This window comes from Podarcis gaigeae (genome assembly GCF_964106915.1).
Source record: "Podarcis gaigeae genome assembly, chromosome: 3".
Lineage (NCBI taxonomy): Eukaryota > Metazoa > Chordata > Lepidosauria > Squamata > Lacertidae > Podarcis > Podarcis gaigeae.
The window spans coordinates 112,502,236-112,529,853 of NC_139680.1; positions in this window are offsets into that span (position 1 = coordinate 112,502,236).

Sequence of the window (27,618 nt, forward strand, 5' to 3'; positions counted from 1 at the left end):
CGCCACCTGCGTCCCTCATAAAGCAATTACATATGTAAAAAATGGTCCTCAGAAACTTACCGGAAGAGCTTGGCAGAAATAATTGCAGCCACACACCCCATTCAGCATCTAGGAATCATGGGTCTATCCCATGGGTCAGCAAACTTTTTCAGCAGGGAGCCGGTCCACTGTCCCGTGACTCATGGGGTCACGAAGAGTCAGACATGACTAAACGACTAAATAACAACAACAACAAAGTATTGATGGTCCAAACCTCTGAGCTCTGCTGCCTGCGTCGAAACGAGCGAAGCATCCTTCATTGCGCAAGCACACCACTTATGCGCACCCTCCGACTCGGAGCAACGGCTTCTCTAGAAGAGGCTTCTCCACTTGGTGGCATCTGCAGTGTCAAAATAAATGGGCGGAACAAGAGCAGGTTGGATGGCTTGCAATTCAGGTTCTGCGTAGCTGAACGTCAACGAGAGAGAGAGAGAGAGAGAGAGAGAGAGAGAGAGAGAGAGAGAGATGGGGGGGGGGGGAAATCCCAAGTTTCTAACCCCCACCATGCACACACAATTCTTTCCACTTTCTTGTCATGGATATATTAGCAAGCCGCGATGCATGCTAATTAGAAAGTTGGCTGTAACAAGAGTTCCTCTTGTGAATCCATTTAAGGACCAATTGTTTACTATCTATTTCTGTAAGTATAAAATTTTAATTACGGGAGTGACAGGAACTGTGTGTGATACAGTGCTCTGCATTCATCACTGGGAGAGGACCAGTTGCAGGAGCTGTTTGACTTTGGAGGGATCCTGACGCGCCCGCAATGCTGAGCAGCAGGTGCCCCATTAGTATGTACAGAAAAGCAATTAGGAAGCATATTGGATGAATGGGAAGTGCATTAATATTAGCGAGTGCATTTGTCAGTGGTTTTGATGCGAGACTCTCTCTTTTCTTTATGGAACATTAAGATTGTGCCTCTCATAAATTCTCCCCTTAAATTGCCATCTGTTCCCTTGTCATGCAGGAGCGAGGTGGAGAGGGAGAGAGAAAAGTTTTTTTTTTTCTTGACAAAAAAAGGAAAGAAAAGAAATCCTTTTTTAAAAAAGAAAAGAAAAGAAAAATCAAAACAAGAGAAAGCGGAAGGAGCTGCCACCAGTTGGATGGATTTTGGGATTCACAATTGAGGCATCAGATGTGCAAAGTAATTACCTTTGAATGTGGTTTTAACTGTCGGGACAGCAACTCCCTCCCCAGCCCTCTCTTTCCGTGATTAATTTTTTCAATTGTTTAAATAAGTTTCCCCCCGATTTAAAAAGCTATATGAAATAGTTGCCATTGGACGTCATAGCAGTTGCAAGGAGAGGGAGAGAGATAGCACAATATGTTTAGTGACTGGTTTGCCATCCTTTCCCCTGAACTGAAGGGTTTTCTTGAGGACTAGTGGGTTTTAAAGTTCTCAGGGATTCAAGGAGGGTCTCGATGTGCTCCTACCTAGAGCTTCTCTGAGCTCTAAGCACAAGGAGTGCACCAGTCAGCTCTAACCAAAGGAAACGTACCGTACTTTCCCGTCTATAAGGCGCCCCCATGTATAAGATGCCCCCTATTTCTGGGGACTCAAATTTAAGGAAATGGGGAGAGATGGCACAGAGTTGTTGAGCTTTCTTGGGGGGGGGGGTTTGCCGAAAATCGCTCACCTGCACACGTCGCATAATCCACTGCTCTTCTGTCCCATTGCTGGCAGAAGCTGCCAATCGCCCGCCCAGCTGCCGGAGCGTCAGCCAATCAACACCACCCATTAACACAGCAACCAATAATACACACAATAGCCGCCGACAGATGCGGCAGCAACCAATCAAACGTCCACCCTATGCAATACCCATGTATAAGACAGCCCTCACTTTTTAGCATTTCTTAAAGAAAAAACATAGTCTTATACATGGAAAAGTACGTAATTAATTTCTCTCGTCTTACACTTTCAAAGATTATTTTAAGTGATGTGGGGTAGGATTTCATCATTGGAAACTTCAGAGCTAGTATGATCAGCGGCAGTACAGTGGTAACTTGCTTCCCAAACTTTATCTGTTCCGGAAGTCCGTTCCAAAACCAAAGTGTTCCAAAACCAAGGCGTGTTTTCCTTTGGAAAGTAATGCAACATAGATTAATCCATTCCAAAACAAAAAAAATTCCTTTCAGTAGCGCCTTAAAGACCAACTAAGTTAGTTCTTGGTATGTCCATTCCAGACTCTTAAAAACAACCCCTAAAACAGCAATTTAACATGAACTTTATTATCTAACGCGATCATTGATCCATAAAATGAAAACGATAAACAACATACTGCAGTCACACAATCAATCAATCAGTAGCTGAACTGGGTTCCACACAGTCACAAAAACAAAACAAAACAAAAAAGCCACAAAAAATACACACAAAATAAATAGCAAAAAGAGACAGACCTCAGCGTAACATTCTAAACCGAAGTGTGGCACCCAAATTGGAAGCGTAACACTGAAAACGGAGCACGTTTGGCTTCTGAAAAAAATTCGCAAACCGGAACACTTACTTCCGGGTTTGCAGTGTTTGGGTTCCAAGTTGTTTGGTACCAAGTTTGAGAACCAAGGTACCACTGTACAGGGGAATCCCCACTTACACAAGTGTTCCATTCCTGGTTGTTCCGCACACCAGCAACATGCGCACACGTCTGTTCCTCCCCATTCTGCCCCTGTCCCCCTTTGGTGCTGAAAACGGCACTCACACAAGTGCTGATCACACAAAAGTGGCCTGTAAATGCTGCTGACTACCAGTGGCTGAAAGGGAAGCCTGGAAAAGAGAAGCCTGAGAGGAGATATGGTTGTTGTTGTTGTTGTTTAGTCGTTTAGACGTGTCCGACTCTTTGTGACCCCATGGACCAGAGCACGCCAGGCACTCCTGTCCTCCACTGCCTCCCGCAGTTTGGTCAAACTCATGATGGTAGCTTCGAGAACACTGTCCAACCATCTCGTCCTCTGTCATCCCCTTCTCTTTGTGCCCTCCATCTTTCCCAACATCAGGGTCTTTTCCAGGGAGTCTTCTCTTCTCATGAGGTGGCCAAAGTACTGGAGCCTCAGCTTCAGGATCTGTCCTTCAGAGATATGGTAGCCATCTTCAAATCTCTGAAGGGTTGTCACATGGAGCAAGCTTGTTTTCTCCTGCCTTGGAGGGTAGGATTCGAACCCATGCCTTCAAGTTACAAGAAAGAAGACTCCCACTAAACATCAGGAAAAACGGGGGGTGAAATCGCCAAAAAGGATGTTACTTTTTTTCCTGTATGCCACAACAGCTGAGAGAATATTACTAGTGAAGAATTGGAAGAAACAAGATTTACCAACTATCGAAGAATGGCAGATGAAGATGATGGACCGTATGGAACGTGCCAAACTGACTGGGAGACTCTGAGACCAGAGAGAAGAGACGGTGGAAGAAGATTGGAAGAAGTTTAAAGAATATTTGAAAAAAATATGTTAATATTTAAATTTTAGAATAGCTTTGGAAGTGGATATAGGTTGTAGGGTTAGAAGTAGAAGATAGTGTATTTTAAAATAGTATTATTTGTGAGTGAAAAAATGTGAAGATTTTTGTGGTAAAAATAAGCATCATAAAAAAATGGTTAAAAATTATGATATATGTAAACTGCTAAATGTGAGGTAAAATGAAAATCAGATGGGGGGACTTGGGGAAGCTTATTTAACAATGTTTAGAAAATATAAGGTTAAGACAAGAATTTGTTTGTATTGTTTGTTTTTCTGTTTTGTGTTGTTTAGTTGTGAAAAATTTTTTTGGGGAAAATAATAATAATAGTGCCACTGTATTCTGCTCTGGTCAGACCTCACCTGGAGTACTGTGTCCAGTTCTGGGCACCACAGTTCAAGAAGGACACTGACAAACTGGAACGTGTCCAGAGGAGGGCAACCAAAATGGTCAAAGGCCTGGAAACGATGCCTTATGAGGAATGGCTAAGGGAGCTGGGCATGTTTAGCCTGGAGAAGAGGAGGTTAAGGGGTGATATGATAGCCATGTTCAAATATATAAAAGGATGTCACATAGAGGAGGGAGAAAGGTTGTTTTCTGCTGCTCCAGAGAAGCGGACACGGAGCAATGGATCCAAACTACAAGAAAGAAGATTCCACCTAAACATTAGGAAGAACTTCCTGACAGTAAGAGCTGTTCGACAGTGGAATTTGCTGCCAAGGAGTGTGGTGGAGTCTCTTTCTTTGGAGGTCTTTAAGCAGAGGCTTGACAACCATATGTCAGGAGTGCTCTGATGGTGTTTCCTGCTTGGCAGGGGGTTGGACTCGATGGCCCTTGTGGTCTCTTCCAACTCTATGATTCTTTTTTTTTTAAAAAAAAAAAAATTATTGCTTTTTAACATACATACATATCATACATATCACAAACATACTTACACAGCCAAGAAAAAAGAAAAAAAAGAAAAATGAAACATGTAATACATAAAAACATAGACAACTCAACTTACATTGACAAACACTCATCGACTTCCCTTTATCTCAATTTCGGAATAAAGTTATCATATTTTTTATCCGCAGTGTCTCATTTTTCAAGCAATTTTTACGTAGTAAGCGTTATCTCACACCTACTGTGATTTTTCAAATATATATTTGTTTTTTATCAACATTTTTATTTTCCTTTTATTTCTGTTTCCATATATAACTTAAATTTATCCCATTCATTCTTAAATTTTGTACTTTTTTGATTTCTTATTTTCTGTGTCAATTTTGCTAGTTCTAAATAGTCAAATAGTTTAGATTGCCACTCTATTATCGTTGGGATTTTAGACGTTTTCCAATACTGTGCTATGAGGGTTCTGGCAGCCACTGTTGCGTATTGAAAAAATGTTTTATCTTCCTTTTTGATTTCTTCGCCAATTATCCCCAGGAGGAAAGCTTCAGGTTTTTTGCTAAAGGTGTATTTGAGGACTTTTTAAAATTCATTATAGATAGATTCCCAAATTTTTTTAAGTGTCTCACATGACCACCACATATGTATAAAGTCGCCCTCCTTACTCTTGCATTTCCAACACATTTTATCACCTGTTTTATAAATTTTATCCAATTTTACCGGCGTCATGTACCATCTGTACATCATCTTATACATGTTCTCCTTGAGTGTTGTACATGCCGTGAAGTTCATACCTTTACACCATAAAGCCTTCCATTTGTCAAACTCTATATTATAACCCAAGTCCACTGCCCACTTCACCATCACCTCCTTCACTTCCTCATCTTTGGTGTCCCACTCAAGTAACTGGTTATACATTTTTGATAGTAATTTTGTTCTTCCTTCTATTATTTCAATCTGAAATCTAGATTTCTTCTCATTTATCCCAATCTTTTTATCTTCCGTCCACATGGAGTTAATTTGGTGATATTGAATCCAGCCAGTCAACTTATTTTTTATTTCTTCATATGGTCTGATTCTCCACCCGGATTCATTTCTAACTAATAGATCTTCATATGTCCATCTTTCCCCTTCAGTGTTTATTTTCTTTTTTGTCAGTATATCGATTGGTGATAACCACCAGGCGGTTTTCTGTTCCAATAATTTTTTATTCCTTTCCCACACTTCTAACAGTGGCCCTCTAATAATATGGTTAGAAAAATCTTTATGTTTCTTTCCTTTATCCCGCCACAGATAGTCATGCCATCCAAATCTTAAGTTAAAACCCTCTAGATCTAACAAATCTTTATTTTTAATGACAATCGATTCTTTTACCCAACAAAGGCATGCTGCTTCATAATATAACTGTAAATTTGGGACCGCAAATCCCCCCCTGTCTTTTTGATCCGTGAGCAATTTGAATTTAATCCTTGGTCTTTTTCCTTGCCAAATAAATTTAGAAAGTAGTCTCTGCCAATCTTTAAATAGTGAAATTCCCCTAATTATCGGTAAATTTTGGAATAAAAAGAGTAATTTTGGTAATAGATTCATTTTGATCGCAGCCATTCTCCCCAACCAAGAGAGGTGTATTCTGTTCCAAGTATCCAAGTCCTTTGTTATTTCTTTTCATGTGCTCTTGTAGTTATTTTCAATCAGCTTTATGTTCTTCATGGTTAACCAGATTCCGAGATATTTTACTTTTTTGGCAATTTTAATCCCTGTTTGAGTTTCGAGATCATTTTTTGTCTTTTCTTCCAGATTTTTGGTCATTATTTTGGTTTTTGCTCTGTTCAATTTAAAACCGGATAATTTTCTAAATTCCTCTAATAGTTCCAATACTTTACCAACACTCTTTTTTGGGTCTTCCAGCGACAACATAAGATCATCAGCATATGATTTCAATTTGTGTTCTTTCACTCCTATTTTTATACCCCGAATATCTTGAGTTTTCCTTATCTTATTTGTAATTATCTCTAGCACCATAATGAACAGTAACGGGGACAGAGGGCACCCCTGTCGGGTACCTTTCGCTATCTTAAACGGATCTGTCAAATTGTTATTTATGATTAGTCTAGCACTTTGTTGTGTATAAATCGCTTTAATTCCTTCCAGGAATGTGCCCTCTATCCCCGACCTTTCCAAACATTTTATCATGAAGACCCAAGACACATTATCAAATGCCTTTTCGGCGTCAACGAACATTAAAACTGCTGGAATTTCATTATGGCATTCTAGATATTCAATGATGTCTATTGTATGTCTTATGTTGTCTTTAATTTGTCTATTGGGTAGAAAACCGGCCTGGTCAGTATGGATTAGTTTACTCAGACACTTTTTAAGTCGGTGTGCCATTATATCGGCAAAAATCTTATAATCATTATTCAATAATGAGATCGGCCTGTAGTTCTTGATGTTAAGTTTGTCTGAATCTGGTTTCGGAATCAACGTGATGTATGCTTCTTTCCAAGATATTGGTGTTTTTCCTCCTCTTAATATCTCATTCATTACATCACATAATACCGGTGTTATATATTCTTCTAGGGTCTGGGGCTTTCCCCAGTTTCATCCTCTTAATTGCCTCTCTAATTTCCTCTACTTTTATAGGTTTATTTAAATCGTTTCTTTCCTCTTCCGATATGTTATTTGGGCTGTTTTCTTCCAACTCTATGATTCTATGATTCTATGAAACATCAGGCAAAGCTTTCCAACAGTTTGACAGTGGACTCTCCTTCAATGGATGTATTTAAGCAGAGGTTGGATGGCCATCTGCAATAGATGCTTTAGTTGAGATCCCTGCATTGCAAGGGGTTGGACTAGATGACCCTTAGGGTCCCTTCCAACTGTACAATTCTGTGATTCTTGTGGACTAGGTGGGCCATCAGAGCTCTTCTAACGATACATAGAACCTTTTCTTATCAGAAGCAGCAAGGGGAAGTTCTTCATGATCAATGAGAGTTTCATAAATGTTTTAGAGAAGCATAGGGGAACCCTCAGGCTTGGAGGTGAAATGTGGTCCTCTAGGCCTCTATCTGGCCCTTGAGACTCTGCTGTGGGAATGGCGCACCCAAAATACTTTGCAAAGGATTAATGCTGTGCCATAGAATCTTGTGATGTCACACTCTCACACACACTGAAGCAGGTTTTCTTTCACTTCGTTCAACAGTGTGTAGGGTTGCCATATTTCAAACAGCTTTTTTGGCAAAGTTGCTGAGCTTTTATTAGTTCTGCCTAAAGTTGACAAAACCACCCAAAAGCAGTTTTTGAGCTATTTTTATGGAATACAGTAGTACCTCGGGTTACATACGCTTCAGGTTACATACGCTTCAGGTTACAGACTCCGCTAACCCAGAAATATTACCTCGGGTTAAGAACTTTGCTTCAAGTTGAGAACAGAAATCGTGCTCTGGCGGCGTGGCGGCAGCGGGCGGCCCCATTAGCTAAAGTGGTGCTTCAGGTTAAGAACAGTTTCAGGTTAAGAACAGAACTCCGGAACGAATTAAGTACTTAACCCGAGGTACCACTATACAGTCATACAGTATCTCGGGTTATAGCCGCTTCAGGTTGCATTTTTTCAGGTTGCAGACCGCGAAAACCCGGAAGTACCGAAACGGGTTACTTCCGGTTTCAGCGGTCACATATGCGCAGAAGCACTAAATGGCGCTTTGTGCATGTGCAGAAGCACAGGCGCAGCGTGCAAACACTGTGAGTTATGAACGTGCATCCCGCATGGATCACGTTTGCAACCCAAGCGTCCACTGTATCAGCAAAAATGGAACTGCCGACATGGAGCTGCCATACCAATTTCCGCCCAGACACTGCTGCCGACTGCAGTATTCCAGATACGTCCAGGAAATCCCAGACGTATGGCAACCCTAACTGTATGCAAGAGTTTTAACTGAGAACAGCAAGTGTGTTTGTGTTATGCTGCTCCCTGCCTCAGAGTCTGTGAAATATCAGCCAGCCTCAGATACAAATTCATGCAAATATGTTTCAGTAACGTTAAGTATCGCCTGCCTCTCATGTACGGTCAATCTGACGATAGCGGGTGCAGCAAGTAAAAGTCATGTGTTATTTTTAAACTTTGAAAGCAAGTGTGGCATGGTTTTCCTAGGAGAAAAGAGAACTATTAGAAAGGGTCAAACAACCCAGGGCAACTTCCACACAACTCAGCAAATATAATAACCACACAGCCTGCACCTTTCAATGCCCCTGCTCTGTGCACCCCTGTATGTAGTTTTCTAAACAGGCTGGAATATGTCCTTCGGTTGTGATAGTATCTCTTTAATACTTAGAGGAAGGATGGAGAATATGCCTGGCTACTCCCAACACTGTTATGGGGCTGTTTGAAGATTGCTGGCAGGGTAATGTGGCTCTCAAACTGGAAACACACACACACACACACACACACACACACGATTCCTGTTTTTAGAGAGCACACAGGGCTGGATTTAGGTTTGATGAGGCCCTAAGCTACTGAAGGTAATGGGGCCTTTTATATGTCCAGCTGTCCTTTGTCAACAACAAATTGTCGCTGTTTTTTGTATTACATGAAATCAATCAGTAGGCATAAGACCAGGGGTCCCCAAACTAAGGTCCGCGGGCCGGATAAGGCCCGAGGAACTCGTTTATCTGGCCCGCGGTGATCCCCACTGCCCGCTGCCACCACCCGCTCTTACCGGCACTGCACTGCGTGGCTGCCCACTTCTGGGTCAGAGGAGCACCAGAAATAACTTGTGCGCATGCGCAAGCATTATTTGCGCATGCGTGTTATTTCTGGTGCACATCTGGGTTGGAGGAGGCCCATGCACATGTGCACAAGCTATTTCTGGTGCTCCTCCAACCCAGAAGTGCGCCGGAAATAGCATGTGCGCACGCGTATGGGCACTCACTCCCCCGCCCTCCAGCCCGCTGCGTGATCAGCACTGGAGACACCGGCCAAGGCGCGGTAAGTTTGCTGACCTCAGCATAAGACTCATACCCTTAGTCTATGCTGCCTGATCATCAGTCTACAAGCACTCTTTAATATTAGATAACAGGTACAACAGCTTGACCTACATTCAACTGTGCTGCACTGCAGTCAGCAGCTGTATGCTGCATGTTGCCCTGCAACCAGTCCATGCAGAATGTAGGCACCCTATATATAGAAATGAGCAAACCAGTGATATTTTAGGGAGCAGGCTAGCAGGCGGGGCCCATTACTTACATCATAGGAGCCTACAGAACACAAAACACTGTTTCTGTATGTAGGTTTTATTTTATTTGTTTTTTATCTTATATTTTGGAAATGTACATCCAGGTTTTTTTCCTTTAAATTTTTTTTGGAGGTCCCCAAGAGAGTGGGGCCCTAAGCTATAGCTTGTTTAGCTTATACGTAAATCTGGCACTGGGAGCACAGTACAGTGGTACCTCGGTTTTTTAACATCTCCGTTGATGAACGTTTTGATTTTCAAATGCCAAAAACCTGGAAGTAAATGTTTCCATTTTGGAACACACCTTGGAAGTCAAATGGCTTCCGCTGAGTGTTTCTCAATTCTCCCAATTAAATTTGCAGACTGCCCTTTGCGCCTTGGTTTTCAAATGTTTCGGAACTCGAACGGTCTTCCAGAATGGATCACGTTTGAAAACTGAGGTTCCATGGTACCTGCTTCCATGGATGTACATGATGTACTCCTGACGAGACGCTGCATTGTGTAGAAACACTTGAGAGGTCTCTTCTTTAAAAAATAAAATAGAATAGAATAAATGAAGAGCTCACGATTGCTGTCCTTGATGAAAGCACCCACCCAGGCTGCTTCGTAAATAAAGCTTATTTTGGTGAACGCTTGAGGCAAGCATCTCTCCTTTCCTTGCTTGTTTGATAAATTAGCAGAGCGAGGAAAAGACTAAGAACACCTTGATGGACTACATGGAACTGGCGGAAATAACTGGCAGAATCCGAGACCAGGGAGAAGAGTCGGTGGAAGAAGATTGGAAGAAATTTAAAGATTATCTACAGAAACATTGTAAAATTAAGGAATGTTAGAAGGATGCTGGAATGAAGTTATGTGGTTTTAGCAGTAATGTTACAAAGGAGTATGTAAAAATGGATTGTTAACAGGTGAGAATGTAAAGTTACAATATATTAAGATAAATTATTAAGATAAAAAAAAGAGGGAAAGGATTTGCTGAATTAACTAACTGAACTAGAACACAAAAAAGGGAGGTGTGAGGAGGTCAAGGAAACAAGCAAATGAAATACCTATAAGATATTGAAGAATTGATTTGTTTTTAATTGTTTTTATTTTTCAGTATTTTGTATTTTTTGTTTTATTTTCTTTTGGTTTTTTAAATTTTGTTGAAACTTCAATAAATATTATTTTTTTTTAAAAAAGAAAAGACTAAGAACACCTAACTGGGGGCACATAGTCTTTCTCTGGGGGAAATCCTGCCCTCAAGATGCCTGTTCTGCAGCGTCAAATTCTGCAGCATCAAATGTCTCAATGAACTTTTTAAACAGCAGGCTCACACCTGCCCGCCTCGTTTCCCCCCAAAACAGTACTTCTGTCTTATCAGGATTCAACCTCAATCTGTTAGCTGCCATCCACTCCCAGTCACCAGTCTAGCTGCTGTATTCTGGATCAGTTGTAGTTTTAATGTATGGGAGTTATCCCAGTAGTAGCTATTGGTCCATCTAGCTCAATTTAACTGGCAACAACTCTTCAGAGTTCCAGACAGAGTTCTCTAACTGCCTTACCTAGATATGCCAGGGATTGAACCAGAGACCTGCACCCAAAGCTCTACCACTGAGCTCCAACCCTTACAAGTCACAATGGCTATGGACTCCCTCTGTACCTGTTGTTGGAGAACAGGAGTGGAGAAAGGTCTGCTGTGCACAGGACCTTCTTGTGAGCTTCCCATGGGCATCAGTTTAGTCACTCTAAGGAGAGGGTGCCAGACTAGAGCACAGGTAATGTTCTAAACGAAGATCATGGCCACTGGTCCCATCATCTCCTAGCAAATAGAAGGGGAAGAAATGGAGGCAGTGAGGGATTTTACTTTCTTGGGCTCCATGATCACTGCAGATGGTGACAGCAGCCACAAAATTAAAAGATGCCTGCTCCTTGGGAGAAAAGCAATGACAAACCTAGACAACATCTTAAAAAGCAGAGATATCACCTTGCCGACAAAGGTCTGTATAGTTAAAGCTATGGTTTCCCAGTAGTGATGTATGGAAGTGAGAGCTGGACGATAAAGAAGGCTGATCGCCGAAGAATTGATGCTGGAGGAGACTCTTGAGAGTCCCATGGACTGCAAGAAGATCAAACTCATCCATTCTTAAGGAAATCAGCCCTGAGTGCTCACTGGAAGGACACATGGTGAAGCTGAGGCTCCAATACTTTGGCCACCTCATGAGAAGAGAGGACCCACTGTAAAAGACCCTGATGTTGGGAAAGATGGAGGGCACAAGGAGAAGGGGACAACAGAGGACGAGATGGTTGGATAGTGTTCTTGAGGCTACCAGCCTGAGTTTGACTAAACTGTGGGAGGCAGTGGAAGACAGGAGTGCCTGGTGTGCTCTGGTCCATGGGGTACAAAGAGTCGGACACAACTAAACAACAACAACAACAAATGACCTAAAAGCTGGTGCATAACACTGATGATCAAAGAGCTTCACGTTCAGTTAAATTCACCTGAGAATCCTGGGGAGGCCAAATGTTATGAGTTATTGTCTAAGTATCAGTTAATGGACACCCACATTAAAATGTTCCCTCTCAAATAATACATCCCTGAGCTACATAAAGTTCTTTATCTAATTCCCCTCCCCCCCCGCCTATGATTTCAATGTGGCTAAAGAAAATACCTAACGCTCTGGTTGTCTGGCTTCCATGGTGTTTCTTTTGTAAGTGACATTGCCTAATGTTTTTTTAATGGATCTTTAAATAATTTATCCTTAAACCTTTGTTTAATGGATTTTTTTTTATTCCAGAGTTTGATACCTAAAGAGCCATGTCTGACAATTCATATTTTGCACTCTGACAATTCCTCCTCCCAACTCCAGTTAAATTAATAGTCGGCTTTCCGTGCTTTCAAGCTTAATTATAAGAACTCCTATTTAAGAGAAAGGTATTTATGTTGATACTTAATCGCTATTTGTGCAATGCGTGATTCACATCTCACTTTATGAGACGCATGTAGGGCTAATCCTTTTTAAAAAATATATATATATGGGGGGATATGTTTGGCAGAATTACTTGATTTGATACAGCAGCAACACTTCTCATTAAGTTCACTAGAGCTGAATGATTTTAAGGGTAACACTTTAGCAGAGGCAACTCATAGCCTTGAGGACCCTGGAGAGAATAAGAATGTCCCAGCTGGGTCAAACGGTCAAACCAAAGGCATGTCCACTCCAACATCCTGTTTTTCATAGTGGCCAACCAGATGATGAAGCGAAGCCCACAACCAGGACATTATGAAGGATGGAACAAGCTTGTTTTCTCCTGCTCCAGAGGATAGGACACAAACCAATGGCTTCAAGTTGCAAGAATAGAGATTCCATCGGGTAGAACTTTCTGATGGCAAGAACAGTTTGAAAGTGGAATGGTCTCCCTTGGAAGGCAATGGAGTCTCCTTCCTTAGAGGCTTTGAAGCAGAGGTTGGATGGCCATTTGGAGTCTGATTCATCCACAGGGCAGTTCACAACATAAAAATACAAAACAAGAACCAAAAACACATAATAAAAACAATAGCAATAGCAATAGCAAACACAATCTAAAAAACCCCCCACCCTCCAGCAAGCATATTTATTTTTTATTTTTAAATGAATATTTATTAGCATTTTCAAAAAAGGAAAAAACATATAAAAACAAAGACAAAATATAAACAAAAAGATAACAAAAATCCAAAAATCCAAAACTTAAAAACAATTAAAAACACTTAAAAGTTCAAATACTTATTTTTTTTTAACTAGTTTCTCAGACCTCCTCACACCTCCCCTTCTTGTATTCCAATTTAAATTATTAGCTCAGCAAATCCTTAACTTACTTCTCCATTTTGACTTAATTTAATTTATTCTAACATGTTATTATTTTACTTTTCTTCTTTCTTCCATTTCCTCAATTTATATTTACAAACCTTATTTTCATTTAGTTTAGACCATATTAATAACCAGCAAGCATATTTAAAAGGACATAGAATGTTAACCCTCCAAAGGCCTGGTTAGAGACAAACATTTTCATCTCTAACTCATATAAAGATATGCAATGAAGGCGCCAGGTGGGCCACCCTAGGGAGAGCGTTCCACAAGCAGGGAGGCACTGCAGAAAAGACCCATCCTTGTGTTGCCATCTTCAGAGGCAGCTCTATATACAACACATTGCAGTAATCTACCCTAGAGATTACCAGACCATAGACGGCAGAATATAGGCTATCCTTGCCCAGGCAGAGATACAGGTGGGCCACCAGCTGAAGCTCATGAAAGGCAATTTGTGCCACTGAGGCCACCTGAGCCTCAAGTGATAGCAAATGTTCCAGCAGTACCTCCAAGCTACATGTCCTCTCCTTCAAAGGCAGTGTAAGTCCATCTAGAACAGGCAACCTCCATCTAGTCTACAGAACTACCCACTGCGCTGTGGCCTAAACCACTGAGCCTCCTGGGCTTGCCGAACGAAAGGTTGGCAGTTCAAATCCCCGCAATGGGGTGCGCTCCCGTTGCTCTGTCCTAGCTCCTGCCAATCTAGCAGTTTCAAAGCACATCTGTGCAAGTAGATAAATAGGTACCGCTGCAGCAGGAAGGTCAATGGCATTTCCGTGCGCTCTGGTTTCTGTCACGGTGTTCCGTTGCACCAGAAGCGGTTGAGTCATGCTGGCCACATGACCCGGAAAGCTGTCCATGGACAAACACCGGCTCCCTTGGCCTGAAAGCGAGATGGGTACCGCAACCCCATAGTCGCCTTTGACTGGACTTAACCATCCAGGGGTCCTTTACCTTTTCCTTTTTACCTTGTCGTATCTGGATTGAGCTTCAGTTTGGCTCTCATCCACTTCATTACTGAGGCAAGACAATGGTCCAGCACTTTCACTCGCCTCACCTGCAGATGTGAAGGGGAAGTCGAGCTTGTGTGTCATCAGCATATTGCTGACAACATACTTCAAAACTCAATATGACACCACTCAGTGGGTTTATGTCAATGTTAAGCAGCATAAGGGATAAAACTGAACCCCAAGGAACCCCACATTGAAGGCCCCATGGTGCTGAATAACACTCCCCAAGCATCACCTGTTGAAGATGGCCATCAGTGTAGGACCAGAACCACTGCAAAACAGTGCTGCCCACTGTGGCGATCACACAGGGTCTATTGATCCCTGTGCCACCACTTGATTTCTCGCTGCCACTGCCCAGGCCCTACCTGGTACAATACTGAGTCCAGTCAGGGTTAAATTGGAACATAAATTTTTATTTATTGCAGTTTAACAAGCGCGTGGTTTCATAAACGGTATCGGTCAATTACAATCATGGGGTGCCTATCCAGACCTATAACTTCTGCTACCTGCTCTCACTCACTAAACCACCTCTCAGATACAGTGGTACCTCGGGTTACATACGCTTCAGGTTACAAACGCTTCAGGTTACTGACTCCGCCAACCCAGAAATAGTACCTCTGGTTAAGAACTTTGCTTCAGGATAAGAACAGAAATTGTGTTCCGGCTGCATGGCAGCAGCAGGAGGCCCCATTAGCTAAAGTGGTTAAGAACAGTTTCAGGTTAAGAACAGACTTCGAGAACGAATTAAGTACTTAACCCGAGGTACCACTGTATTTACTTGTTTTCCTAGCCCCTAACTGTTTCTGACTCAGCTTATTTCGCTATACTAACTCAACCTACCCACAGACTCTATCCCAATTCACTCCCACTCCAACCAACCACCCAACTCCCAACAAACTCTCCTTTCGCCCCTCCCAGAGCTGGTTTTATAGTCCCTCTGGCTCCACCCCCTGGGTTCTGATTGGGTAACTTGTTTAACTATTTCACCTCCAGCACTCTCATATGTTAACGTCACACCCACTGCCAGCTCCGATAGTCTCTCCTGGAGGGTACTGGGGTCAATTGTACCAAAAGTGATCGAGGAAGAGGTCAAGGAAGATTAACAGGGGTATATTACCCCTGTCCATCTCCTGAGAGAGGTCAACATATACAGTGACCAGGGCAGTTTCTGTGCCAGCTGCTCCAGAAGGATACCATGGTTGAGGGCATCGAAAGCTGCTGAGAGGAAGGAGAATTACACATTTTATGATTCCAACAACAGAAATATGTAGCAATTCATCATTATTCTGAAGAGTCCAGTGGCAGAGGGGCTTGCGTGAGCAGCATCTTCCAAGCCAGTCCCACTGCCAGGACTAGCAAAGAGCAGGGAAGAATGAGACAATGTGTTACTTCAGCCTCCCTTCCTCTCAAGGACGCCGTGCATATTTTTATTTAATTTCGTACAAAGCGGCGGCGCTGATTTGATGTGTTCCCTTCTCCCTCCTCTGTGTTCCTCTCTTTAAAAGTGTAAAGAGCCACATTTGGGATCAGAACAATGCAGGTAAAAGGGGTTCCCGCTGTGCACCTGATGTCTGATAGTTCTTATCTGCGCCACTGTTTGGCCCACCTGCTGGGGCAAGGGGGAGAGCTAAATGATGATGCCTTATACCTTCCCGACTAAAGACTAACACAGTCTCCAGCTGTGAGCATGTGATCAATTCTTAACTTTGGATTTTTTATTTATTTTTGTGGGGTGGGGAGGGGTGGTGGAAAACGAAAAAACAAAACCAAAACCCTGCTGCTGTAAGACACGCTCGCCATCCTCTGCAAATGCCTCCTGCAACTCTGACATTAAAAGCTGGCTCTGATTACTCTTTGTGGGTCATGTTCTGCCATCACTGTCACAGGCAGTGTGCATCTGGTTAGCCACTGTGAGAAGAGAATGCTGGACTAGATGGGCTGTTGGTTTGATCCAGCAGGATCTTCTTAGGTTCTTGTGATAACAACAACAACAACAACAACAACAACAACAACAACAACACCTTTATCATTTATGTGCCAACCATCTGACTGGGTTGCCCCAGCCACTCTAGGTGGCTCACAACAAAATATTAAAAATGCAATAAAACACAAACCATTACAAATTTCCCTGAACAGGAAGTAGGAGGTTGTGGTTTTGTATTTTTTTAAATTGCTGCTCCAGGTCTTGGTTGGTACAGTTACCACACCTGAGGATCAGGCTCCCTGGCAGGTCTGTGGAATCGCAGTACAGTGGTACTTTTGTTTGTTTGTTTGTAGAGAAGTACTTTTATTTTTCCCCTTCATGGATCACTGCCTTGCTGTGGCGAAGGGGCTTGAATAACTCAGAGAAGCTATGAGCTATGCCGTGCAGGACCACCCAAGATGGACAGGTCATAGTGGAGAGTTTTGACCAAACGTGATCCACCTGGAGCAGGAACCGGCAAGCCACTCCAGTATCCCTGCCAAGAAAATTCCATGGACAAAGACAACAGGCATATGAAAGTTATGATGCTGGAAGATGAGCCCCTCAGGTCGGAAGGCGTCCAACATGCTACTGAGGAAGAGCGGAGGACAAGTACAAGTAGATTCAGAGCTGATGAAGTGGCTGGGCCAAAGCTGAAAGGACGCTCAGTTGCGGATATGCCTGGAAGCGAAAGGAAAGTCCAATGCTGTAAAGAAAAATATTGCATAGGAACCTGGAATGTAAGAACCATGAACCTTGGTAAGTTGGATGTGGTCAAAAATGAGATGGAAAGAATAAATATTGACATCCTGGGCATCAGTGAACTAAAATGGATGGGAATGGCCGAATTCAGTTCGGATGACCATCATATCTACTACTGTGGGCAAGAATCCCGTGAAAGAAATGGAGTGGCCCTCATAGTCAACAAAAGAGTGGTGAAAGCTGTACTGGGATGCAGTCTCAAAAATGATAGAATGATCTCAATACGAATCCAAGGCAGACCTTTTAACATCACAGTAATCCAAGTTTATACACCAACCACTGGTGCTGAAGAAACTGAAATTGAGCAATTCTATGAAGACTTACAACACCTTATAGAAATGACACCAAAGAAGGATGTTCTTCTCATTATAGGGGATTGGAATGCTAAAGTAGGGAGTCAAGAGATAAAAGGAACAACTGGCAAGTTTGGCCTTGGAGTTCAAAACGAAGCAGGGCAAAGGCTAATAGAGTTCTGCCAAGAGAACAAGCTGGTCATCACAAACACTCTTTTCCAACAACACAAGAGACGACTCTACACATGGACATCACCAGATGGGCAGCATCAAAATCAGATTGATTATATTCTCTGCAGCCAAAGATGGAGAAGCTCTATACAGTCAGCAAAAACAAGACCTGGAGCTGACTGTGGCTCAGATCATCAGCTTCTTATAGCAAAATTCAAGCTTAAACTGAAAAAAGTAGGAAAAACCACTGGGCCGGTAAGATACAATCTAAGTCAAATCCCTTATGAATACACAGTGGAAGTGAGGAACAGGTTTAAGGGATTAGATTTGGTGGACAGAGTGCCTGAAGAACTATGGATGGAGGCTTGTAACATTATACAGGAGGCAGCAACTAAAACCATCCCAATGAAAAGGAAAAGCAAGAAAGCAAAGTGGCTGTCCAATGAGGCCTTACAAATAGCGGGGGAGAGAAGGCAAGCAAAATGCGAGGGAGATAGTGAAAGATACAGGAAATTGAATGCAGATTTCCAAAAAATAGCAAGGAGAGACAAGAAGGCCTTCTTAAACGAGCAATGCAAAGAAATAGAGGAAAACAATAGAATGGGAAAAACCAGAGATCTGTTCAAGAAAATTGGAGATATGAAAGGAACATTTCGTACAAAGATTACCATAATAAAAGACAAAAGTGGAAAGGTCCTAACAGAAGCAGAAGACATCAAGAAGAGGTGGCAAGAATACACAGAGGAACTATACCAGAAAGAAATGGATGTCTCGTATACCCCAGGTAGTGTGGTTGCTGACCTTGAGCCAGACATCCTGGAGAGTAAAATCAAATGGGCCTTAGAAAGCACTGCTAATAACAAGGCCAGTGGAAGTTATGATATTCCAGATGAACTACTTAAAATTTTAAAAGATGATGCAGTTTAGGTGCTACACTCAATATGCCAGCAAATTTGGAAAACTCAGCAGTGGCCAGAGGATTGGAGAAGATCAGTCTACATCCCAATCCCCAAGAAGGGCAGTGTCAAAGAATGCTCTAACTACCGCACAATTGCACTCAATTCACACGCTAGCAAGGTTATGCTTAAAATTCTACAAGGCAGGCTTAAGCAGTATGTGGACCGAGAACTCCCAGAAGTGCAAGCTGGATTTTGAAGGGGCAGAGGAATGAGAGACCAAATTGCAAACATGCGCTGGATTATGGAGAAAGCTAGAGAGTTCCAGAAAGACATCTACTTTTGCTTCATCGACTATGCAAAAGCCTTTGACTGTATCGACCACAGCAAACTATGGCAAGTTCTTAAAGAAATCGGAGTGCCTGATCACCTCATCTGTCTCCTGAGAAATCTGTATGTGGGACAAGAAGCTACAGTTAGAACTGGATATGGAACAACTGATTGGTTCAAAGTTGGGAAAGGAGTACAGCAAGGCTGTATATTGTCTCCCTGCTTATTTAACTTATATGCAGAATTCATCATGCGAAAGGCTGGGCTGGATGAATCCCAAGCCGGAATTAAGATCGCCGGAAGAAATATCAACAACCTCAGATATGCAGATGACACAACCTTGATGGCAGAAAGTGAGGAGGAATTAAAGAACCTTTTAATGAGGGTGAAAGAGGAGAGCACAAAATATGGTCTGAAGCTCAACATCAAAAAAACGAAGATCATGGCCACTGGTCCCATCACCCCCTGGCAAATAGAAGTGGAAGAAATGGAGGCAGTGAGAGATTTTACTTTTTGGGGCTCCATGATCACTGCAGATGGTGACAGCAGTCACGAAATTAAAAGACGCCTGCTCCTTGGGAGAAAGGCGATGGCAAACCTAGACAGCATCTTAAAAAGCAGAGATATCACCTTGCCAACAAATGTCCATATAGTTAAAGCCATGGTTTTCCCTGTAGTGATGTATGGAAGTGAGAGCTGGACCATAAAGAAGGCTGATTGCCAAAGAATTGATGCTTTTGAATTATGGTGCTGGAGGAGACTCTTGAGAGTCCCATGGACTGCAAGAAGATCAAACGTATCCATTCTTAAGGAAATCAGCCCTGAGTGCTCACTGGAGGGACAGATCGTGAAGCTGAGGCTCCAATACTTTGGCCACCTCATGAGAAGAGAAGATTCCCTGGAAAAGACCCTGATGTTGGGAAAGATGGAGGGCACAAGGGGAAGGGGATGACAGAGGATGAGATGGTTGGACAGTGTTCTCGAAGCTACAAACATGAGTTTGACCAAACTGCGGGAGGCAGTGGAAGACAGGAGTGCCTGGTGTGCTCTGGTCCATGGGGTCACGAAGAGTCGGATACGAGTAAATGACTAAACAACAACAAACATTTATTTTATTGTTTCATTCTGCTCTGACTGATTGGCAACAAAACTCTGAAAGTTAGTCGAAGAGACCGAATCCCATGTCCTTGTCAGAGTCTTCAGACTCCTTCTTGGCCTCCATCTTGGCTAGGGCTGCTGCAGCGGGAGTTGCAGCCTCAACTGCCACAGGGGCAGCAGTCACAAAAGCAGAGGGGTCAGCCAGGAAGGCCTTTACCTTGTCAGCTAATGGGAAAGAGTAATCAGTCTCTACAGCCACAGCCAGAACTTGTTTATATCCATTGATGATGGAGTGGGGCACAGAGGCAACTGTCGGGTAGCCAATTTGCAGGCACACACTGGCAACTTTGCGAACACCTTCCAAGAAGCACCCATGCAGGGTCTCTTCAGTGATGTCCAGGACTTCAGGGCTGTAAATGCTGCCATGGTCAAACACCTGCTGGATGACGAGCCCAAAGGAGAAGGGTTAAGAACTTAATTCATTCTGGAGGTCCGTTCTTAACCTGAAACTGTTCTTAACCTGAAGCACCACTTTAGCTAATGTGGCCTCCCGCTGCTGCCGTGCCGCCACCGCCCGATTTCTGTTCTCATCCTGAAACAAAGTTCTTAACCAGAGGTACTATTTCTGGGTTTGTAACCTGAAGCATCTGTAACCTGAGGTACTACTGTGTACACCATGTGGGGGCTTCCTGCATCTTGCCACTGGTGGTCGTTTTCTGCCCAGCTGGGCACAGCAGAGACCTGTGCCATGGTGGAACCCTCTCCTGGAGGCCAATGGAGAGTCACTTCTACCATATACCGTATTGGCCCGAATAAAAGCCACACCTGAATATAAGCCGCAGCTTTAAAAATGGAGGGAGAAAAAAAAGAGAAAAATACCTGAATAAAAGCCGCTCTATTCCTCGCTTTTCCTGGCTGCATACTGGGGGGGAAGGTGGGACGGGACCGCGCTGCATTGCCGACACCCTTTCCCCTTCCTCGCTCTCTCCCTTCCCGGCCTTGGGGGAGAGGACAGATGACTACGCACAGGGTAGGTGCCACTTTCCGCACTCCTGGCACTGTTTGCCCCTTGCTCCTGGCTGCATACCATAAGGTCGCCAATATAAGGTAAAGGTAAAGGGGTCCCTGACCATTAGGTCCAGGCGTGACCGACTCTGGGGTTGCGCATTCATCTCGCTCTATAGGCCAAGGGAGCTGGCATTTGTCCACAGACAGCTTCCAGGTCATGTGGCCAGTATGACTAAACTGCTTCTGGCGAACCAAAGCAGCACATGGAAACGCCATTTACCTTCCCGCTGGAGCGGTACCTATTTATCTACTTGCACTTTGACGTGCTTTTGAACTGCTAGGTTGGCAGGAGTAGGGACTGAGCAAAGGGAGCTCACCCCGTCTTGGGGATTCAAACCGCCGACCTTCTGATCGGCAAGTCCTAGGCTCTGTGGTTTAACCCACAGCGCCACCTGTGTCCCTTGGTCGCCAATATAAGCTGCACTTTAACTTTTCACGGTCGGAATTTTGGGGGAAAGTGAGGCTTCTATTCAGGCCAATACGGTATATTCTCCACCCACCCACCCAAGCAAAGATCAAGGGGTCAGGACTGCACTGAAAAGCAGCACCACGGACAGTTCTGAAAAATGCTGAGTAGAACAAATAACATGGGATGATTCAAGAACTGAAGGAGCTGTGTTCTGTCATGGAGATACCTTGGGAAAGAAATTGAGAGAAAGCAGTTCAATGAAAGGTTGGTTCCAAGTGTGCGTTTGTATGTATGTGCAAAGTTTAGCAGAGAGTGAGCTTTTCGTCTTTGGGGAGGAAAATTGCTTGTTCCCTTGCCCCTGGCTCCTCCTGCGCATTATGACAACTAAAAGACATAATGCATAAAGTGACGCTGGTGCTTTTTGCAACTGAAATGACAGAAGCAATAGATTTATTTTTTAATTTTTTAAGGGAAGCACCAGCAAATCCGAAAAGCAGCTGTTGCATTCTTTGAGGGCTTGTGGTATGTTAGGATTTTTGTTAAACACCCAGAACTCATAATATTCTTCTTACTGGCTCACTGAGCAGCAGAATAAGGGAGTGAGATGGAAGATTCCCCTAGGAATACACGTGGAGACAAAGAAGAACATTTATTTCATTTTAGCAATCAAATGGCATAATTGTTGGTTGGCGTTTTATTGACTTTTATCGTCAGGGGAAAAGAGAATAATTTTGGAATAAATGAACAGCGTTTAAAAATCACTAAGGACTAGATCCTTCCTCCCTCCCCCATCTCTTGCCAAAGTCAGGGGGACAAATGGGTACTTTAGATACCTTATAAATGCCCGTTGTTCATATCAGTGCTGCTGCTGCTAGTCTGCTTATACCTCTGGCATTGCGACTGCAACTTGGCAGTGTCATAAACTCCTTTCTGCCTTGAATTTCCAAGTAATTGTGACATGCCAAGTTCACTTGCAGTCTGCTGGTCGCAACTGTCTAACTCTTCATGCGGTTAGAGCTGTCGGGGAGGACATTTTAAACCAAACCATGTAGTAAGTGATCGTCTGGTTCAACTCTTATTATAAGAGAGGCAGAGAGAGAGAGAGAGAGAGAGAGAGAGAGAGAGAGAGAGAGAGAGAGAGAGATTTATAGTAGGGCTGGAAAAACTCCTTGCGTCTCACAAAGTCATCGCTTCCCAAAGTGGGTGGTAGGATTACATAGTGGGGCCCTAAGAGGTGAGGGGACAGCTGAAGGTCTCCATCACTACCAGACTTTGTGGAATCTTTGTTGTTGTTTAGTTGTTTAGTTGTGTTTAGTTAGTTTCCTTTTCAAATAAAGTTTATTGATACAACAAGAAAAAAGAAAAAGAACACAAATACCAAATTACACACAAGAATAACCATAAACACATAATTTTCTTAGCAAATAATAAAACATCTATTGGTCTTAACGCTAAAGACCCAACCTCCCGTCTATTCCATATTTCAAATTCATATTACGTATTGCCCATACACACTTTTATCAAACTTAAATTTATTCTTAATAAATCTAATTTCTTATATCTACCTTGCAACTATTACTAAAGTTCCTCGAATGCTGCAACAGAATTTAAACTACTATATTTATTTTTCAGATATTCTTTGAAAACCTCCCATTTTGAAACAAATTCCTGTTTTGATTTATTCTTTATTTTTTCTGATAAACCATCTAATTTGGCATATTCTGTCAGCTTTTGGATCCAATCTTGTATAGAGGGGATTTCATTACTCTTCCATTTTTCTGCCATCAAAACTCTTGCTGCCGCCGTCGCATATAAAAAGATACCCTACCTCTTTTGTGGAATATCCAAATCTGTTATTCCCAGGAGGTAAGCCTCTGGTTTTTTATTGAAAGAGATCTTTAGCATTTTTTGCAGTTCTGCATGGATACTCTCTCAGAATACCTGTATTTTCCTGCATGTCCACCACATATGGTAGAATGTTCCTGAGTCTCCGCATCTCCAACAATTACTTGACACATTTTTATACATTTTTGAAAGTTTCCATGGTGTTAAATACCATCAATGTTGCATTTTTTGAAAGTTCTCTCTAATCGTGTAACAATTTGTGAATTTCCAATTGATCTTCCATAAATTTTCCCATTCCATAAATTTAATTGTTGTTGTTGTTTAGTTGTTTAGTCGTGTCCGACTCTTTGTGTCCCCATGGACCAGAGCACGCCAGGCACTTCTGTCTTGCACTACCTTCTGCAATTTGGTCAAACTCATGCTGGTAGCTTCGAGAACACTATCCAACCATCTTGTCCTCTGTCTTCCCCTTCTCCTTGTGTCCTCCATCTTTCCCAACATCAGGGTCTTTTCCAGGGAGTCTTCTCTTCTCATGAGGTGGCCAAAGTATTGGAGCCTCAGCTTCAGGATCTGTCCTTCCAGTGAGCACTCAGGGCTGATTTCCTTCAGAGTGGATAGGTTTGATCTTCTTGCAGTCCATGGGACTCTCAAGAGTCTCCTCCAGCACCATAATTCAAGAGCATCAATTCTTCAGCCATCAACCTTCTTTATGGTCCAGCTCTCACTTCCATACATCACTACTGGGAAAACCATAGCTTTCACAATACGGACCTTTGTTGGCAAGGTGATGTCTCTGCTTTTTAAGATGCTGTCTAGGTTTGTCATTGCTTTTCCCCCTGGAAGCAGGCGTCTTTTAATTTCATGGCTTTAATTTGGTGGAATCTACACACACACACACACATAGTTGTGAAAATGCTTTTTTAAAAAACGTTTTGAAAAATATTGAATTTGCCATAGCTCACCATCGCCATCTAGTGTCACATTTGTATAATGCACTTTGCAACACATATAAAATGTTTCATTTGCAGGTGTTTCATTTGTGGATGGTACTGTGGTGTAAACCACTGAGCCTCCTGGGCTTGCCGATCGGAAGGTCAGTGGTTTGAATCCCCGCAACAGGGTGAGCTCCCGTTGCTCTGTCCCAGCTCCTGCCAGCCTAGCAGTTTGAAAGCACACCAGTGCAGATAGATAAATAGGTACCGCTGTGGCGGGAAGGTAAACGGTGTTTCCGTGTGCTGCTCTGGTTTCGCCAGAAGCGGCTTAGTCATGCTGGCCACATGACCTGAAAAAAACTGTCTGCGGACAAATGTCGGCTCCCTCAGTCAGTAAAGAGAGATGAGCGCAGTAACCCCAGAGTCGTTTGTGACTGGATTTAACTGTCAGGGGTCCTTTACCTTTACCTTTTACCGGAGTCCTTTGAAAAGCTGGCATCACTGGATGAAGCTCATCAGTTTTGTTGAATTAATTAAACTAAATCACTTTAGTAGGATTTTTAATAAATGTGCAATTAATTGTTATTGTTTTGAATTTGATTGTGCCATTATCTTCTTGACTGGGCTGTGCAAAAACCACTATTCTGAATAATGCTTTTTCTATAGCATAAGGGGCACTGGGGATGATAGCATAGAACCAAGGGGGCAGTGGTCCAAAATTGTTTGGGAACCAATGCATTAAGCCAAGTAAGGACATAAGACAGAGGCCTGCTGAACAGGCCAATAGCCTCTCCACTTGGCCAGCATCCGGTTTTCACAGTGACCAACCAGATCTATGGTGAGGCTGCAAGTTGAGCGAAATGAGAATAACAATTTTCTCTCTTTCCACTTGTGATTCCCAGCTGCTGGTGTTCAGAGACAGACCGCTTCTCAAAGGGAACCTAACCCTCCTGTTCACTAGCCGCTGATAGCCTTAACCACCATGAATTTATCAAATCTTTAAAAATCGATGCAAGTTGGTGGCCATGACTGCATCTTGTGGGAGCCTAGGAACATAAGTCGGGGTGCTGAGAGGAGACGTCTATTTCCCACACAGAGCTACAATTCCCAGAGTTCCCTGAGAAGATGGATTGCTTCTTAAGCCACTCTGTGAACTGTCGTGGAACAGGTACCTCCTAGCAACTCTCATCACCCTTAACAAACTACAGCTCCCAGAATTCCTTTGGGGAAGCCATGACTGTTTAAAGTGGTATCATTGCACTTTAAATGTATTGCACAAATGTGGCCTGTGACTGGCCTATGGTCATCCAGTGAGTTTCATCTCCCAGTGGAGACTTCAGTCCTGGTCTCCTGATGCTTTTAACCACACAGGCTCAATCTTTGTTGTTGTTGTTGTTTAGTCGTTTAGTTGTGTCCGACTCTTCGTGACCCCATGGACCAGAGCACCCCAGGCACTCCTGTCTTCCACTGCCTTCCACAGTTTGGTCAAACTCATGCTGGTAGCTTCGAGAACATTGTCCCACCATCTCATCCTCTGTTGTCCCCTTCTCCTTGTGCCCTCCATCTTTCCCAACATCAGGGTCTGTTCCAGGGAGTCTTCTCTTCTCATGAGGTGGCCAAAGTATTGGAGCCTCAGCTTCAGGATCTGTCCTTCCAGTGAGCACTCAGGGCTGATTTCCTTCAGAATGGATGGGTTTGGTCTTCTTGCAGTCCATGGGACTCTCAAGAGTCTCCTCCAGCACCATAATTCAAAAGCATCAATTCTTTGGCGATCAGCCTTCTTTATGGTCCAGCTCTGGGATGTTAAAATCACGAGGGAGCTTTGGGTGTCTACATGGCCACAGGCTCTCTACCCTGTATTTTTGCTAAGCTAGTCAACAGAAGCTGTCATATATTTATTATTTATTGTTCCCTCCCCACTGCAATGGGGGTCTTGTGCTAAACAGGATAATTTTCACACTGACGCACTGTGTACTGATTGTTTGGGGTTTCATTTTTAAAAAAAATCTCTCTAACTTTCCCTCCCCTCCATCCAATAATATCCCTCCACCCATTTCCCTCGACCAGCTTCCTACCAGGCATTGTTTGTGTAATTATAAAATCAAAAGTGACGATATGGCCTCCCAACTGTGCTGGAAGGTAAAAACGAAAAAAGAGGGGAGTGGGAGGGAGGAAATATCAATACAAACATGTAGAAAGGAAGTTGTAGGGAAGACGACAAAAATGGCTTAGGTCGTCTTGCATTTCCTGGGGATGCACAGCAAACTTTTCAGGCGGATGTCAATCACTGACATTTCTGTAAAGGCTTCCCTGCTGAAATGCAGCTCGCATTTGGCTTTCTGAATCTCTTTCCGCTGTGTGGTTGCCACCATCTTGCGGTTCCTCCCAAGGAGCTCTGGGTGAGTCCATGAGGCTATGACAAAAGAGCTGTGCTGGATCAGTCAAAGGCTTCTCTTCTCCAGGATCCTGTGAGGGCAACTGCCCGGCGAACCTGCTCCCTCACAGCTCGCTGGCAGTCAAAGGTACGCAGGCTATAAATATGACAGTAATGCTTTCAATTAAAGCAGTGTTTCTCAAACTTGGGTCCCCAGCTGCTGTTAGACTTCCATTAATCCTAGTTAGCAGGAACGATGGGGGTGGAAACGCTCCTTCAAGTATACTCTGCTGTGTTTCAATCTTCTGTGAGGGCGTTCCACAGGGTGGGTGCCACTACCGAGAAGGCCCTCTGCCTGGTTCCCTGTAACCTCACTTCTTGCAGCGAGGGAACCGCCAGAAGGCCCTCGGAGCTGGACCTCAGTGTCCAGGCTGAATGATGGGGGTGGAGACGTTCCTTCGGGTATACAGGACCGAGGCCATTTAGAGAGAGTGAAAAATGGCTGTTTTGAGCTATGGCCTTAGTGGTACAAAGGTGAGGTGAAGTTTCAAAGGGATCCAGGACAGCTTTGTGTAGGACTTGGACTGGATACCCCATGGAAACAGAGTGTCCAAAACACAGAGACAGCTCAGGAGCTCAGAGCTCAGAGCTCACACAGGAGCTCAGAGCTGGACAGAAGCAACAGAGATGTCCCAACAAGTTCTCCTGGCCCTCCCACCAAGCTTTTGATGACAAGATGTGGCATGCTCACTTGTGAAACTCTCTTGCATCACAGGAGTGCCAAGCTTGCAAGCCTGCCCTCCTTCAGGGTGGGGTGGGGTTCTAGGCTGATCAAAGCCTTTCCCAAGCCCCACCAAGGTCTTCTGCACTGCAAGATGGTTAGAGGAAATCTATGGGCTTTATTTACAAATGCCATGTATTAAGGGGATCATTGTGTACATGAGCGTAAATTCACATATTTTTGCTTGAGTCGGACCGTTAGCACCCGAACGCAGTTTTGGAAATATAATTTGTGCAAAGTTGGAAATGCCAGGCGAATC